This window comes from Halichoerus grypus, chromosome 11, assembly GCF_964656455.1.
Source record: "Halichoerus grypus chromosome 11, mHalGry1.hap1.1, whole genome shotgun sequence".
NCBI classification, from domain to species: Eukaryota; Metazoa; Chordata; class Mammalia; order Carnivora; family Phocidae; genus Halichoerus; species Halichoerus grypus.
Window position 1 is genome coordinate 99,352,978 of NC_135722.1, and position 15,729 is coordinate 99,368,706.

The window sequence follows — 15,729 nt, forward strand, 5'->3', positions numbered from 1 at the left end:
ACCCACTGACCCACAATGGGAACCAAGGTGCTCAAGGTGGGACTGACTCTGTGGTACATTTAGTGCTCTGGATTAGAGCTTCCCTATGGGCTCAGTAGAGCTACTGCCCAGCTGAGACTATATTTTTACATAGCTTCCCCACCCCTCCTGTTCTCTCCCAAGAGTGCTCCCTCCGACAAATCACGAGAGTGAGAATCCCTACCCAGGAGCTGCTTCTAGGGTACTCAGCCTAAGACAATATATGCATTATGTGTGTTATTATGTGCGTGTGTTTATTATTTTTTAACACAGTACTTCTTTCTGCAATGTCTTTATCCAGTGTATACCTTGCAAATCCTGTGGTCACATTTGTGCCCCCCACATCGTGTTCATGAACTACACGCCCCACATTTGTCTAAGCTCGGTTGACCTTGGGATTTCTCACGTCTCTTAAGTGATTAAGAGTTAAGTGATTCTGCGCCGCATATTGTGAGGGATTGAGAATTTTGCACCAGGAAAATTTCGCTAGTTCAAACGGAGTTTGTAGGTGGAATCACATCACATAACTGAACTTTAGCTTCCTGAATGCCATCATAGAAAGTCAGAGAGGGAGGGAGGAAGAGACAGAGAGAGAGAAAGAGAAGGGCTTTTATTTATCCATTAATTTATTAATTTTTGGCTTTTGAGCTTCTGAGAGCCCATGTTTTGATTTTAAGGATTTTCAAGGAGAATTTGGACAATACCTATTTTTACCTTTCATGCTTGATTTTAGAGGAGACTCTCCGGTGATAAACTAGTGAATTATTTTATATTTTAGACACTTCATTTCAGAATAGGTTCCCCCACTTTGGTCTGAATTAGTGAGGTTTGACGAAATGTGGACAGCAAATGAATTGCAAATTATATGTAAATGCGTATAAATTAGCACCAGTTATTAGAATAATTTGCATCAACAGCTCTATAATTAGGCAGCAACCTGAGGGAGAAGGGCAGTAGGCAAAGGATCCGAGGAAGCTGGGAAGGCAGCCCAGGAGTCCTGGGGTCCCAACCTCTATGTTAATGAGGCTCTGTCTTCCCCTTCCCCAGGCCCCTTGGCACAAGGCCTTGGGGATCTAAAATCCATACACTGGTTTCCGTCTGGTTCTTGCTAAGATTCCTGGTGGGTGTAACTCAGGGAACTGGGCTTTTCCCGCTCAGTGCAGCGCAGCGGGAGGCCGTGGGCTTCCTGAGGGTGGAAATCTCAGATTTTCTGCTTTCCGGGCAGCTTTAGCCAAATCGCTCTGTAATTCTCAGTTTCTGCATCCCGATAATGGGTTTGCAACAAGTGCTTGTTCCTGCACTGTCTCCTATCGCTGTGTGGTTCCGATGAGATTCTGTAAGGAGCTGGACAGCCCTCTGCGTGCATTTGGTATTATTGTGACAGCTGAGTTCATTTAGCCAGCTAGGGGCAGATCCGGGATGAAACCCAGGTCCAGCTGGCTTCAGAGCCCTCCTGTGTCACTGGGTCCCATGCCCAGGCAGGAAACAGGCGTGAAGTACAGTTCCTTCCTACGTGATCCATTCTTCTGGTACCACTTGGCATCCCATCCCGTGTGGGTGCTGGTCTCTTGAGGCCAGGAATTGGGTCCTCATGCCGTTTGCATCCTATACTGAGCACACTTTTTGGTGGGTGTGTGCAGGTGAGTGCCCAGTCCTTGGGACCTGGGCCTGTCTATGGGCTTATGGAGGGTGTTTCTCTTTCCCTTTATCCCAGGGACACAAGGGAAATGACACAGAGCTCCCATCCCCTTGTCTATAGCTACCCTTGGACTATTCATCCTCGAGCAAATGAAGGTAACTACAGGGGCACGGGGAGTTTGGAAGAGAAGATGATGATATAAATAACCACCTGCTTGCCTTTGGAATGAATCATATGGATTTTCTTTTTAGCGTATTTGCCATCTTCATTTGCTACAAAAACACATGTCCATGCTCTGAACCCAGCCCAGAGGCTGGAGGAAAACACGAAGGTGTGGGAGTCACCCCTCCCCCAGGCAGATACCTGAGGGGTGAGCACCTGTCACAGAGAGATCACAGGGTTTGGGTTCACAATCAGCTACTGGTTCCTGCTCTGTGATCTTGTAAGCTTTCGGAGCCTCCCTGTATCCTTCAGAGTGACCTTGAGGATGAAATGGAATTTTATATGTAAAAGGAATTTTCTATTATTTCATTATGATCAAGGACCCCCAGCACAGCCCAGATAGATCTTCAGTTCCTGCTTGCCTGTCCCACCTCAATCTGCCTGTCCATCCTACACACACACACACACACACACACACACACACACACACGGGGTTCCAGTTGTGGGCCCTCCTGGTCATTCCAACTGTCTTCACCCACATGGCCATCTCTCCCCTGAGTGGCTTATCTTGCTCCATTTGATTGGCCAATGTCTCCTGATTAATTATCCATTCGACAGATGGATTTTTTTTTTTTTAAGATTTTATTTATTTATTTGAGAGAGAGAGAGCACAAGCAGGGGGAGGGGCAGAGGGAGAGGGAGAAGCAGGCTCCGTGCTGAGCAGGGAGCCCGATGCGGGGCTCGATCCCAGGACCCTGGGATCATGACCTGAGCCAAAGGCAGACGCTTAACCAGCTGAGCCACCCAGGTGCTCCTCAACAGATGGATGTTTACTGAGCACCTACTGAGTGCCAGTCACCATGCTAGGCCCTGGGGACACCATGGTGAGCCAAAGATGTTTCCTTTCATCAGGGAGCTTACACTTTATGAACGATTTGACGTTCACTTAAATATTATAGCCTGTCCTGACATCCATCCTCCCTTCACAGATTTGTACCCCTCCTGTGTCCCCGCCCAGTGTCTAAAGTTCTTCTGTCACACTGTCCTTGACATTGCGCTCACTCTTACGCACTCTGCCCCCACTGTCCCCTCTCCCTCCTCCCTTTCCCACTCCGCCTACCCTACTCTTCCCCTTTCTTCTCAATCTTTCTCCCCCTCCCTCCCTCTCTCCCTCCTCCGGCAACCATTTTCTTTGTCCCTCCCTGGAATTTATAAGGCCAATCCTTGAAATGAGAAGGTGACTACTTTCAAACAGATAAAAGAAAGCCCTTCTTTTCCCAGCAGATAATTAATTTGTGTCACTTGCTGGTCGTGGAACATAATTGAGGCCAAGGGCTTAAGAAGGCCCTGAGAAGGAATTAGACACGTAGCCACACCAGGGGGACTGTATCGCTCACTCCGCTTCCCTGTCCCTGGAGGGTGAGGGTAGCAATCCCTGCCCTGTAGAGCGTTCACGTGCCACGCACGGAGCTGCAAGCTAGCGTCCTGGCACTAGCGGTGGACTCGTCGTCAAAGGATGGTAAGAGAATAGGATGGAAGCCCTGGGTTCGAGTCCCAGGTCTGTCATTTTATCAGTGGAATGATTCAGATATATTCCCTAGCCTCTTACAGCCTCCAGTTCCCTGAAACCCCCGAATCCTGTATGTTTCTCCCCCCTGGGCTGCGAAGAGGCTCTAGAAAGTGCAGTATGTGAACAGCTTGGCAAGCTGTAGAATGTAGAGGACCGAGTGTTCCGTGGGTGCTCATCCTGTTTCCCACGTTTGGGCGTGGACGCGGCAGGGAGGGAGGATGTTCCCCAGAAGCTTGATGTCCGAGGCTGCTGGCATGGGTCTTGGCTGCAGGGACCATCATGCAGGCATGGGGCAACCTCAGGGGAGCTCCTGGGAGCAGAAGTGACCCAACGTCCCTGGGGCCCAGGCCTGTGTCCGGCACTCACCAGCGGTGAGGTGTTGGCAACCTCTTTTTCCTTTCGGGACTCTCGGTTTCTTAACCTGCAAAATGGGCGCTGGCGGTTGGAGCAAAGAGAATTGTACCAGATCATGAGTTTTCAAAGTGTGTTCCTCGGAACATTGGGGAAACGGTTCAAGAAAGAAAAGAGTTCCTGAAAAAGAAGATTTCAAGAAAAAGTTTGAGGGAGGCGGCATAATATAGAAAGGTAATCAGAGTGCAGATTAGCATAATACGTCCCTTAAGAGGCCTGTAATAGGGAGAACTGTTTCTGTTTAACCTGGTTTGGCCCAAATGTTGATGTTGATGCTCTCAGGGATATGCCTCGAGCCTTTTGTGCCTCCACGATCCTCACGTGGTAAGTCCACACAGACCGGGGGCTGGGGGGCCGTCCAAGCCTCACAGCGACAATTGGCCAGTGGTCAGCGGCGTGCTGTTTCGGGAAGTCCCATTGAGGCTGTCGGCCACCTCCTTCCCGACGATCCTTTCTCTGGTTAGGTGGCATTCGGCTAGCTTTCCCGTAGCTGCCGCCACCCGCCAGAGCGAGAGGCAGGTAACAGGAGAGCCCCAGCTATGCAGCTGGGAGTGAGGAGCTGCAGGTGCGGGCTTGCCACACGCCCTGCCCACTGGCCCCCCGAGGCACGACGTGAGCGGAGTCTCGGGAACCGGCAGCAGGTGTGACAGGCTCCCACCTGCGCAATACCAGCAAAGACAGTCAAACTGTGCAACGGTACTCAGCATTTTCACAAAAAGTGCAGGGGGTGCTTGAACTGTGCCGGGCACCGGGTCGATGGCTGGACACAGAGATAACCAGACTCAGTCTCTGACCTTGAGGTGCTCTTGGAGTTGGGGAGGGAAAGGAAACGAGACAACATATAAACAGCTAACAGCGCCTACTCTCAGGCACTGGTGGGCAATGTCCCCTGGGAACTGGTTACAAATTCAGATGCCTGGCTTCTGATCTCGAGGGTCAGAATCTATGGGGTAGGGGCTGGGCACCTGCGTATTCTGGTATGTGATTAGACTGGGGAATTCCTGCATTACCTGAGTACGATCAATGGGGAAAGCATGTACTTTGGAGTTAGAGTGTTGGCTGGGTGACCCTGGACCAGGCCCACCATCTCTCCCCAGCTTTATGGAGGTGTAATTGACAAACAACATCATAAGGTATTTAAAGTGTGCACTGGGATGCTTTGATATACATATTCGCTGTGACAAGACCCTCCCCCCCACCTAGTTACTTAACACATCCATCGCTTCTCATCTTTGTCTCTTTTTTTCTTTTGGTGACAACAATTAAGTTCTCCTCTCTGCATATTTCAATCACACAACACAGTGTTATCAACTATAGTCACCACGTAATACGCATGATCCTCGGGCCTTGTTTGTCTTACAGCTGAACGTTGGCATCTTCTTACCAACCTCCCCCTCTTTCCCCCACCCTCCAGCCTCTGGCAAGCACTTTTCTGCGCTCTGTTTCTAGGAGTTTGGCTTTTGCTTTAGATTGCAGGCGTGAGTGGTAACCATGCGGTATTTGTCTTTCTCTGCCTTACCTCACTTGGTTTCTTTATTTTTTTCTTTATTTTTTTTTAAAGATTTTATTTATTTATTTGAGAGAGAGAGAATGAGAGAGAGCACATGAGAGGGGGGAGGGTCAGAGGGAGAAGCAGACTCCCTGCCGAGCAGGGAGCCCGATGCGGGACTCGATCCAGGGATCCCGGGATCACGACCTGAGCCGAAGGCAGTCGCTTAACCAACTGAGCCACCCAGGCGCCCACTTAGTTTCTTTATTGAACGTGCTCATGCATGTGAGGGGGCAGTGACATTGCAACGCTGTGTGGCAAGCACCTGGCACAGAGTATGGTGTGCCACGGGAGCTCAGGGAGCGTGGCCATTCTCGGCATGTTTATTGAAGTGGGATAGAAACATGAAGGCAGGAAAGTCGGCGGGCAGGGAGGAACCGGCTGGGTTCTGGATGTGCCCACCGGACAGGCAGCGCTGCACGTTGGTGCAAAGATACCATTTAGCCACCGAGGTTGACTTGGCCCAGAGACTTCAGTGCTTTTTACGAGGGAGTATTCGGGAGGCATGCGAGGTGCTGGAGAGTTGCATGGCTCCACTGAGCCAAGATCCAGATTCCCCGTTAACAGCATCTCCTTTGGTCTGATTCACACATTTCGTACCAAAGCACTCACTTTCTCGCAGCATTTATTAATTTCCTGTGGGTATGCCTTTTTGCCTTCGCTAGCTCCTAAAGGCCAGGAACTGGACAGTTGACACCTTTTCTTCCCCAGCCTAGTGCTGTGCAAACAATAAGTACTCGATACAAACCTGCGGCTAATTGATAATTGATCTCTTGCAGCAGGGAGGGCGGATACCAGCTGTGGCTGTTTTGTCCTCAATTTGGGTTCATTTCCACCTTTAAAGAGCTTGTGCAATATTATATTATCATATTATGCAAACCAAATATCCTAAAAAGACAGATAGTTAACAAACAGACTAGTAGATTAGGGATTGCCTATGGGATTCATCCTAATCAACCAGCCTACTTATCTGCCTGTGATCTGGGCCCTGAGTCTTTATCATTCAGCCGAGTGAAGCAACATACCAGGTTCCCAGAGGAGTAGAATGGGATTTCAATTACATATCCATTTTTTTATCACTTCACTGAAATAACATGGCTCCCTGGCTCTAAATTGCTAAAAACCAGTTTAAGTTAAGGAGACAAATAGACACTAATTACAGAGCAATGTGGAGTCCAAAGCATCGGGGCACTTGGCCGAGAAATGCCTTCCACCACACCCTCTGATGCAAAGCTGGAGGAAATTGAAATTTCCTCTCCTGCTACTTTACTCTCAGGAATCCCTCCCCTGAGGAGATTCGGAGTATGGGGGGAGGGGTACAAAAGAGCCATCTGGGGAGAGAAGTTTCGATGCTCTTCTTTTAGCCCTGGCAAGCTATTAACTTGAAGACCATGACATCTGTGTCTTTTGTATAATAATCCGTGCTGTTGTCTACATTCTTATGTATTCAGAAGCCTCCTCTAAATCCTAATCAGAACTGAAGCTTCCCAGTGAAAAGAGTAATAACACATAGGCATCAGGTGACCCGGCGAGTGCTAGCTCCATGACAAACTGGTTGAGTGACCTTGGACACGTTACTTCAGTTTTCTGCTTCTGTTTCTTCTTCTGTACAGCAGATCCCCTGGTAAATATTTAACCAGCTTTCCAGGGAGGAAAAGCCCTTATTTGTAGCTTTTGCCAGTTTCCATGGTGTAAATACTCCCACCATGGCTGACTCCAAGCTGCCAAGCTGACGTCACTGAATATGGAACTGGGAGGAGATGCCCACCGTCAGCTCTCATGAGCTGACATGAGATGGTTTCAGCATACCACTGGCTGAGATCTCACCCATCATCAAATCAGATGATAATGGGGTGGTCATACAGAGCACACGCACTCTCTCTGTCTGTCGAGGTACAACCATATCCCTAGTTCTGGAAGCTAAAATTTGATGGCAGGCAAGAAGAAAAACATCTAGCTTCTGCCCATCTCAGAGGTGGGGTAAGAATAAAGGAAACAGTGTTTTCAACATGAGATAAAAATAAAATACAGAATTTCATTCATTCTTTATATCAGTATTTAATGAATATGTGATAACATTTCTTAATAAAATGTAATAATTGTATTCAAACTTTCTTTGAATGGAAAACAGTCTTCTCTGCTTTTGTGCCTTTGTGAAGGGGAGGGTGGACAATTTACTCCCTGTCAAGGGAGTTTGACAAGAAATAGATCAACAAGGTGCCTTCTCCCCGTCTGTCATGTCCAAGTCCACATGCTCAACAAATGCTCAGCAGCTGTGTATTGATGACACCTCCTGGCCATGAGAACTTTCCTCTTTTACAAATGGCAGAGATCTGATTACCAGGCACTGAGTACCGACTGGACCCTTCAAGGTCCCCCACCGGGCCTCCTGTTGCCTGCACTGCCGTTCATTTGCCTGTATCAGATACCTCTTCCTACAGCTTCTCTACAGACCCTTCCCAACCTTATGTGGCCTCTTTCTTTGACCCACCTTTGCACCATAGCAATAAAAATCTCTCTTATGGCACAGGTCTTACCCTACTTGGACTACAGTTGCTGATGCGCTTGGCCTATTCCCCAACCAGACTGTGAGCATCTTGAAAGAAGAGATTAGGTATTATTAATCATTTTTTTATTTCCTGCAGTATGCTTAATAAGTGCTTTTTGAATTTTAATTGAATTTGTATGACTAGAAGCTGATGTACATCCTTAATCTAAAGAGTTCTTTAAAAAATGAGTTCAAAAGTTACATCCTATTGAAGACTATCTAGAATAACATTAACCAGAACCGTTGGAATAGGAGACAACCAAATTCTCGGTAAGCTTTGTGGGATGCCAACAGACACACCATCACCCACTCTCACACGCACACAGTAATTTGCTTGACATTCCAACTTCCACTTCTTTAAATAAAATATCTATTTATACCCACATTCATTAATTTTATAATTGAAATTACTTGGACAAGAACGTTTTCAGTAAAAAAAATCTAAGAACATGGAACATTGTTAGGTGCCACAGAAGGTATAGACGTGGTAGAATAGAGTCCGTGTTCTCAGGAGCTTGGAGTTTGGTGGGGAGGACAGGTCATTATAGTTGAAATATAAGTAAGTGGTCTGGGGTTGGTTGGGGGAATGTTTGACTTAAACCTTGAAAGATGTAGTAGAATTTGGGTAAGAAGAGAAAAGAGGGAAACAAAAGAACAGGAGAAGAGCTAGAGGAAGAAAAATAAAGAGGGGGGAAAAGGTAATTTTGCAAGACTCGAGGGGAGATGTAGAATAGGGTGGAGATGTGCATGATGGGGAAGAGTCTTGACTGGCTGGTGTGAGGTGTTCATATGGGGGATAAACTATAGGTTTATCTGAGAACCAAAAGATGTAGGGCATGGATCTCTTTGAGTTTAGACTTTATCTAAGAAGCACGGAGAAGCCACCAAATCTTTCACGCAGGGAAGTAGCCTGATGACAGACACTGGAGGGTATGAACTGGAGGGTATAGGCTGTTGGGGAGTCAGATCCTCCATGGGGACTAGCCAGGAGAACCAGGGATTCTGGGTTTCATAGCCACATGGCAGCAGTGAGGATGGACCATAAGGGACAGAAGTCAAGGTCCCAAGGAGGAAGCATGACTTGGGGAATGGTCAAACTGTTTAACAGTGAGTCACAGATCAAAGTAAAAGGTGATGGGTGGGTAGCTCTAGAAAGAATACAGATTATGGGAATGAGACCTGAGTGTAGAAGTCGTTGAGAAACCCAAGAACACCCACGGAGCTGGCTCCTCTTGTTGTCTCTCTTTCCCTCTCTCTGGATCCTAGAACCAATTCTTTTCCTTCCTGCACAGCTTCTCCACATCCTTCTCTCTACGCACTGGCTTTCTCTGATCGCTTACTCTTTCCTGTCCCTCAATAACTTCAGCTTTTCTGAGTTAGCACTGACCTCCAGCCCTCCCACTGCTGAGTGACTCAGAGGCTCACTATTTGCCTCTTTACACTTCTGAGAGAGGGCGCCTGATTGACTCAGCATTCCATAACTGTTACATTATAGTGTTGTGACTTGCCAGCCAACCTATGGCTGGGCTGGTCCTAGCTCAGATGCCCACTCCCGGTCCAATCAGTTGTAGTCTGGTGGTGGTGGGGTGGTGGGGTGGGGCCAGAATCTGGGTCACATGATAAAAATCAGAGCCCAAGCACTGCAGGCAGGGCCTTAGAAAAAGCTATGGGGGGTGAGGTATCATGACCATTATTTCTTTACGTATTTTTTGGATTTAGAAGATAAAGATAATGATGGGGTCAAAAATAACTAACTGTTCACCAGACTCGCTAATTGGAAGAATAGAAACGGCAGCGACAGAAGAATAAGAAAGTGTAGCAGGGACGTGGGTAGAAACAAGAAAATGTTCATATAGGGGCAAGTTGAATTTCACTTATTCATTCGTTTAGCAAATATTTATTGACTGCCTACCATGTGCCAAGGATGGCGTTAAGTACGTCCTGAGGGATTCACGGGCTTAAAACAGGGAAGATGACAATGAAACACTCAGTAATATAACAATAATAATAATGATACGTTCCATCTATTAAGCTCTTACTGCACACAATGTGCTTTTGATATACTATCTCATTTAGCCCTTACAACCATTTTAAAAAGACGGTATTATTCATTTCATTTTATAGTTGGGGAATTTAAGGCTCTGAGAGATCAAGTAACCATCCTAAGACCACACAGACCAACAGATGAATGGATAAATAAAATGTGGTATGTATGTAGAATGGAATATTATTCAGCCTTAAAAAGGAATGCAATTTTGATAGATGCTATAACATGGATGAGTTTTGAAAACATGCTGCTAAAAGATGTAAGCCAGACACAGAGGGCAGATATTATCCACTTCTGTTTGTGTTGTATCTCCAGGAGGCAAATTCATAGAGACATAATAGACCAGAGATTACTAGGGGCTCTGGGGAGAGAAATAGGGTTATTGTTTTGTGGCTACAGAACTTTTGTTTTAGGTAATTAACCGGCTCTGGAGTGAGGCTGCTGGTGATGGTTGCACAACATTGGGAATGGGCTTAATGCCACTGAACCATACACTTAAAAATAGTTAAAATGTAGGTTTTGTAACCATAAATTTTATTTTATTGTAATAAAAAAGTTGCAAACCAATTCCTCTGGCTGCTGGGTGGAGAGTAGATTGTGGGGTTTCATGGGGGTAGGGGAAAGAAACAGAAGACCAATATGGGGGGCTGTCATGTGGTCTTATTGAGAAGATGGTGCCTTGGACCAGAGTGGTGCCAGCAGAGATGGAGAGAAGACCAGAGATGGGTTGCAGACTTATTTTGAAGGCAGAGAGCTGACAGGATGCACCATCCACAAAGGATGTAAAGAAAGGGGGGTTTGTGTATGACGCCCAGGATCTTCTCGTGAGGCACAGGATACAAGATGGTGTCGGGCTCTGATACTTTAGGGGAAAATAGCTGAAATGCTCTGAGAGAGTAGAAATATCACACTTGCTTAGTGTCATCCAAGGGGGCAGGTGGAATTTTAAGGAGAAGGTTTGGGGTCAACATTCAAAAACAACAACAGATCTAATAGAACGATTCTGAGCATGGCATAGAATGAGGGTGCTCACTGGGGAATGAGTTCCCATCTGAGGGTGGGTAGGAACTGCTCTTGGTAAGACTTCCATGCAGAAGGTACACTTAAGACTGGGTGATCTTTAAGACCCTTGTCAACCCTCAGATTCCTTCATCCTAGGTTTTTGGAGGCCTTTGCAAACAAGATTTCTGTTGCAATTTGAGACAGAAGGCAGATTACAGAAGTGGCTAGTAAGGTAATGAGGCTTGGCTGGAGATCTTGTAATTGAGATAATTTTAAAGAATCGCATAACCAGGGAAGTAGGCAGGGTCAACGAGCATTTTTTCTTCTGCTTCGTTCTTTTTCTTTTCTTCCTTACTTCTTTCTTTCCATCCTTCCTCCTCTCCCTCTCTTCCTTCCTTCCTCCTCCCTTCCTCCCCAATTCACCCCCACCTCCGCCCCTGCTCTTTTTTAAAACGGAGGAAAATTTTCCCCGTAAGGTGGGTCCCACTCCGTATCGTCCCAGCCACCACAGTCACTCCCTGACATGCCATCACCAACAACCTCCTTGGCTCAAATCACTTCCTGCTGTGTACCCATAACACACAGATTGCAGGTAACTTTACTCCAGAGAACCAATTAGCACAGACCCAGCCTGGGTAATTACAGTCTGATAAGATCCTTGCAGCAGATATCCAGGGCAGATAAAGCCCTAGGAAACCATTTCTCAGCAGGACTTGGTGGGAAGCAGTATTATAACTTGCCTTTCCTCCTCCCCATCTCTGCCCTTGGACCCCCACCCTTGCCTCTCCCAAATCTGAACCAGGCCCAGAGAGGAAGGAAATGAGGAAAAGGGGAGAGACCCCAGAGTGGACAGCCGCCCGGGGCTGGGCAGAGACCTACACCTGCCTTTCCATCAGCCCAGACAGGCTGCTTCCATCAAAGCTGGAGATGAGACCAACTAACTAGGAAAGCCAAAGGGTTCTGATTCGAGTGACCAGACGAGGGACGGGACTGCACATGCCATCTCGATGGCTGGCCACAGCCACCCTCTGTGTTCCCTCAGACCGCGGGGGCTGTGACCTCCTGTCCTCCCATGCCCTGTGGACCTGGGCAGAGGCTGTCGCTGTGCATGAACCTGTCTCTCTTCCTCCTCCTACTCTTTGCCGCATTTGCCTCCTGGACCTCCCTGACTCCCCCTCCCCAGCCTCCCCATGGAGGTTGCCTTTAGTCCACTCTGCAGACTGCAGACGGATGGATTGTTTTAAAATGCAAATCCAGTTATGCCATTGTCTTGTTTAAAACCCTTCACAGTGGCTCCCCACGGCCACCAGGATAATGTGCAAACACAGCCTTAGCATGGCTGATTTTTTTCCCCGTCTGATCTATTAAGAAACAAAACATTGCAGATACCGCCGAGATCCACTGTATACCATTCTCCACCCCCATTTCTCTTTTTTGAGGTTTTCAGCTATAGACTTTTCTTTCGTGACTTGAGATTTTATTGGTGAAATTAGCCAACAGTGAAGTTGATGTCTATTTTTGGCGCACGGTTCCATGAGTTGTGACATGTGTGGTTTTGTGTACCGTCGTCAGACTCGGAATACAAACCAGTCTCCTCACTCCTGAAAAATCTTCCCCGTGTTGCTGTTTGTGGTCAAACCACCCCCCTTCCCTAACTCCTAAAACGCACTGGTCTGTTCTCCACCGCTCTGGTTTTCTTCGAAAGAAGTGCTGTCCATGCAACCATGCAGTGTAACCTTTTGAGACTAGCTTCTTCATTCAGCACCATGTCTTTGAGGCCGATCCCAGTGGTTGTGTGTATCAATAGTTTGTTTTCCTTTTTACGGCTGGCTAGTATTTCATTTCATGGATGAAGACTGGTTTGTGTATCCACTCCCCTGATGACATGGCCTCCTTTGATTCCTGACCTTCGTGCCCGCTGTTTCTTCTTATGGGGACCTTCCTCCCCTTCTCTTCCTCTTTGCTAGTCTGACTCCTTATCTTTCTTCGGATGTCATTGTAAACATTCCTCTGCCAGGGACACCTCTCAGACTCTAGACAGCATTAGATTATGCTTCTAAGGCTTCCTCCGCGAACACTCTCCTCACACTTTGGAGGAGTTTTTTGGTGAAATCACCTGCCTCCCCTACCATCTGTAAGCTTCATGAGGGCAAGGGCTGTAGCCATGTTGTTTACTGCTGTATTTCTATCCCCTGGTGGGTCTTAATAAATATGTGTTGAATTAATGAATATCAACTTGATTTTATATCCCTAGAGTTGAATATTGTACCAGACATTCAGTAAATCACAATGGGTATGTGACAAATTAGTGAGAATGTGTTTTCTGGTGTCCATCCCTCAAAAAAAAAAAAATAGGTTTATCCTGCTTTGTCTGTACTGCTTAGACCCCTTTGCCAACCCTTCCGAATATTCTGAGCGACCAGCCTTTTCCCCTTTTCTGCAGAGTTACAAAGAGAAATTGAGGTAGCTTGCAATCCGGATACACTAAAATAACATAAAAATGGAGATTGGGATAAAGTAAAATTGAGGAGGAATAGAAATGTGAGACGTAGAAAAAGCTAGAACACAGGAATTCAGGCCCTAAAACCTGAGCTTCCCGGTAACCAGAGACCAAAGGGAAGCCATGACTGACAGATTTTTGCATTGTCCATTAGTCAAAATTATACCAGTTTCCCTGGAGAAGCTGAAGCTAAGGGAAGTTTCTCATGTGGGACTTCAAAAAGGAACATAGAAGCTAACAGGCAATTCAAAAAATACCATTCTTCCTTTAAATGTAATAGCTAGACCCTGAGCTTTCCTGTCAAGCATTCCTTCAGTGTGAACTCAAAACAGTATGCCTAAACACAAGTCAGTAAATCTGCTTCCACAAGGAGCCAAAACCATTTGGTCCAGATGTGCAGCTCTCTGATGGTCTGGCTTGATCCAGGGATAAAATCTAGAATATCTGGAGGAATAGATGGGCCACATGTCCTTCAGATAATCCTCCATGAATATTATTTCTTGCTCTGGGCTTTTCATGACAGCCAGCAGCAGACAACTGGAGTTTATGTTTCCCAGTAAGGGGGTGGAGTGCTGTCAACACAAGACAGTACACATCTTTCATAAATCAACCAAGTGGGTGGTAGGATTGGCAACCTCCCATGAAATCAAGCAGCCTCCCCAAGGCCCTTATCTGATCGGGCTACCATTTCCCCCCTACCCTCAGGTAGGCCACAAATATTAGGTCATGGATGAGAAACTGAGGTCCCCCTCCATCCCATGCCCCAGGTATATGCAATACCAGAAAGAACCCTTTTGAAAACTTGGTTTGGTTTCAGGAGGATTTGAAAAAGAGAACCTAAAGATCATCTCAGATCCTGGGAGTAAATATTCTGAAGAGAATGAGAGTCCCACCTAACATTTGGATATAGAATGCATTCCCATTCGTACAGTCTTTTCATTCGGTGCTCCCAAATGCAGGGCAGGAGGTAGGCTGGGCAAGGCTCACCATTATTCCCATTTTACAGCTGATGAAAAGATACTGAGGAGGTTAAATGAGTTGTCTAAAACCGCTCCACAAAATATGTTAGAACCAATACTCCAGTTTTTCTGGACTCAAATCCTGTGTTCTTTGCACTTCCCATTTAATATATTAATGTTCTAGAATACTACATGCTGATGTAGTACAAAGATTTCTTGAAATAATAACAGAGAGGCAACTTTTATCTTTAGATCAAGAAGAAAGAGTTTCCAACTGTAATAAAAGGGATTTGGGTTAGACATTAGGAAGATATTTCTGCCAGGGAGAGTTGTAAGTCATAAAAACAGGCCACTGAGGGGGACGCTGGAATTTTCTTACTCATAACCTTTAAAAATGTGAGTGCTGATCTCGGTCTGAAGACCATTTTGGGGTTATCCTATTTAGAGACCTCACGTCTGCCTTGAACTTCCTTTCGACTCCCACCCTATCCTTCCGGAGCACCGCCCGGGGTTCTTGGAGGCGGGGTGGGGGTGCGGGGCAGTTAGTGGGGGGCATCTGCTGTTCATGGATTCATTCCACAGTAGTTGCAGTGCTCGACCACAGCTGGATGAGGGGCTCTGCAGGATTTGCGGTCACCAGGCCAGGTGCAAAGGTTTTCACGAAGGACCGAGTTACAGAGACGCGGGCAGGCCAAGGCACCCAGCAGGCATGGTGAGGGATCGGAAACCAGGAGCACCGGCGGGGCAACCAGCAGGGGTGGCACTGGAGCTCGGAGGGCCCTGGACTCACGGGCAAGAGGCTGTCTGGCCAGAGCCATAGGAACGACCGACTGCTGTCAGAGCAGGGAGGGAGTGGGGAAGAAACCCCCACCTCTCTCTCCCCTGCCTTCTGATCGCTCTCTGAGGCTGCACTGGCCTTGCCTGAAGAGGAGCTGGTCAGCAAGAGAGCCTGGGAGGGGCAACATGCAAAGGTCAGCGTCCTGAGGCCAGAGCAGGGCAGAGAGGGGCGGAGAACGGACCAGAGAGGGGCAGGAGGGCACAGAGAACAGCCAGCACGGTGGGAACCACACCCGCAGACCCCCTGCCTCCCCCCGCTTCCCTTCTAACAATACACACACACAACACACACACACACACACCGCACAAACAAGAAAAGGGGTATGGCACCATAACAGGGCAGTGAGTGCTAGGGAGAAACACAGAGCAGGTGGAGTGTGAGAAGTGGAAGGAGGCTCTTTATTTTCTTTTTAAAAATTTATTTAAATTCAATTAATTAACATACAGTGCATTATTAGTCTCGGAAGTAGAGTTCAGTGATTCATCA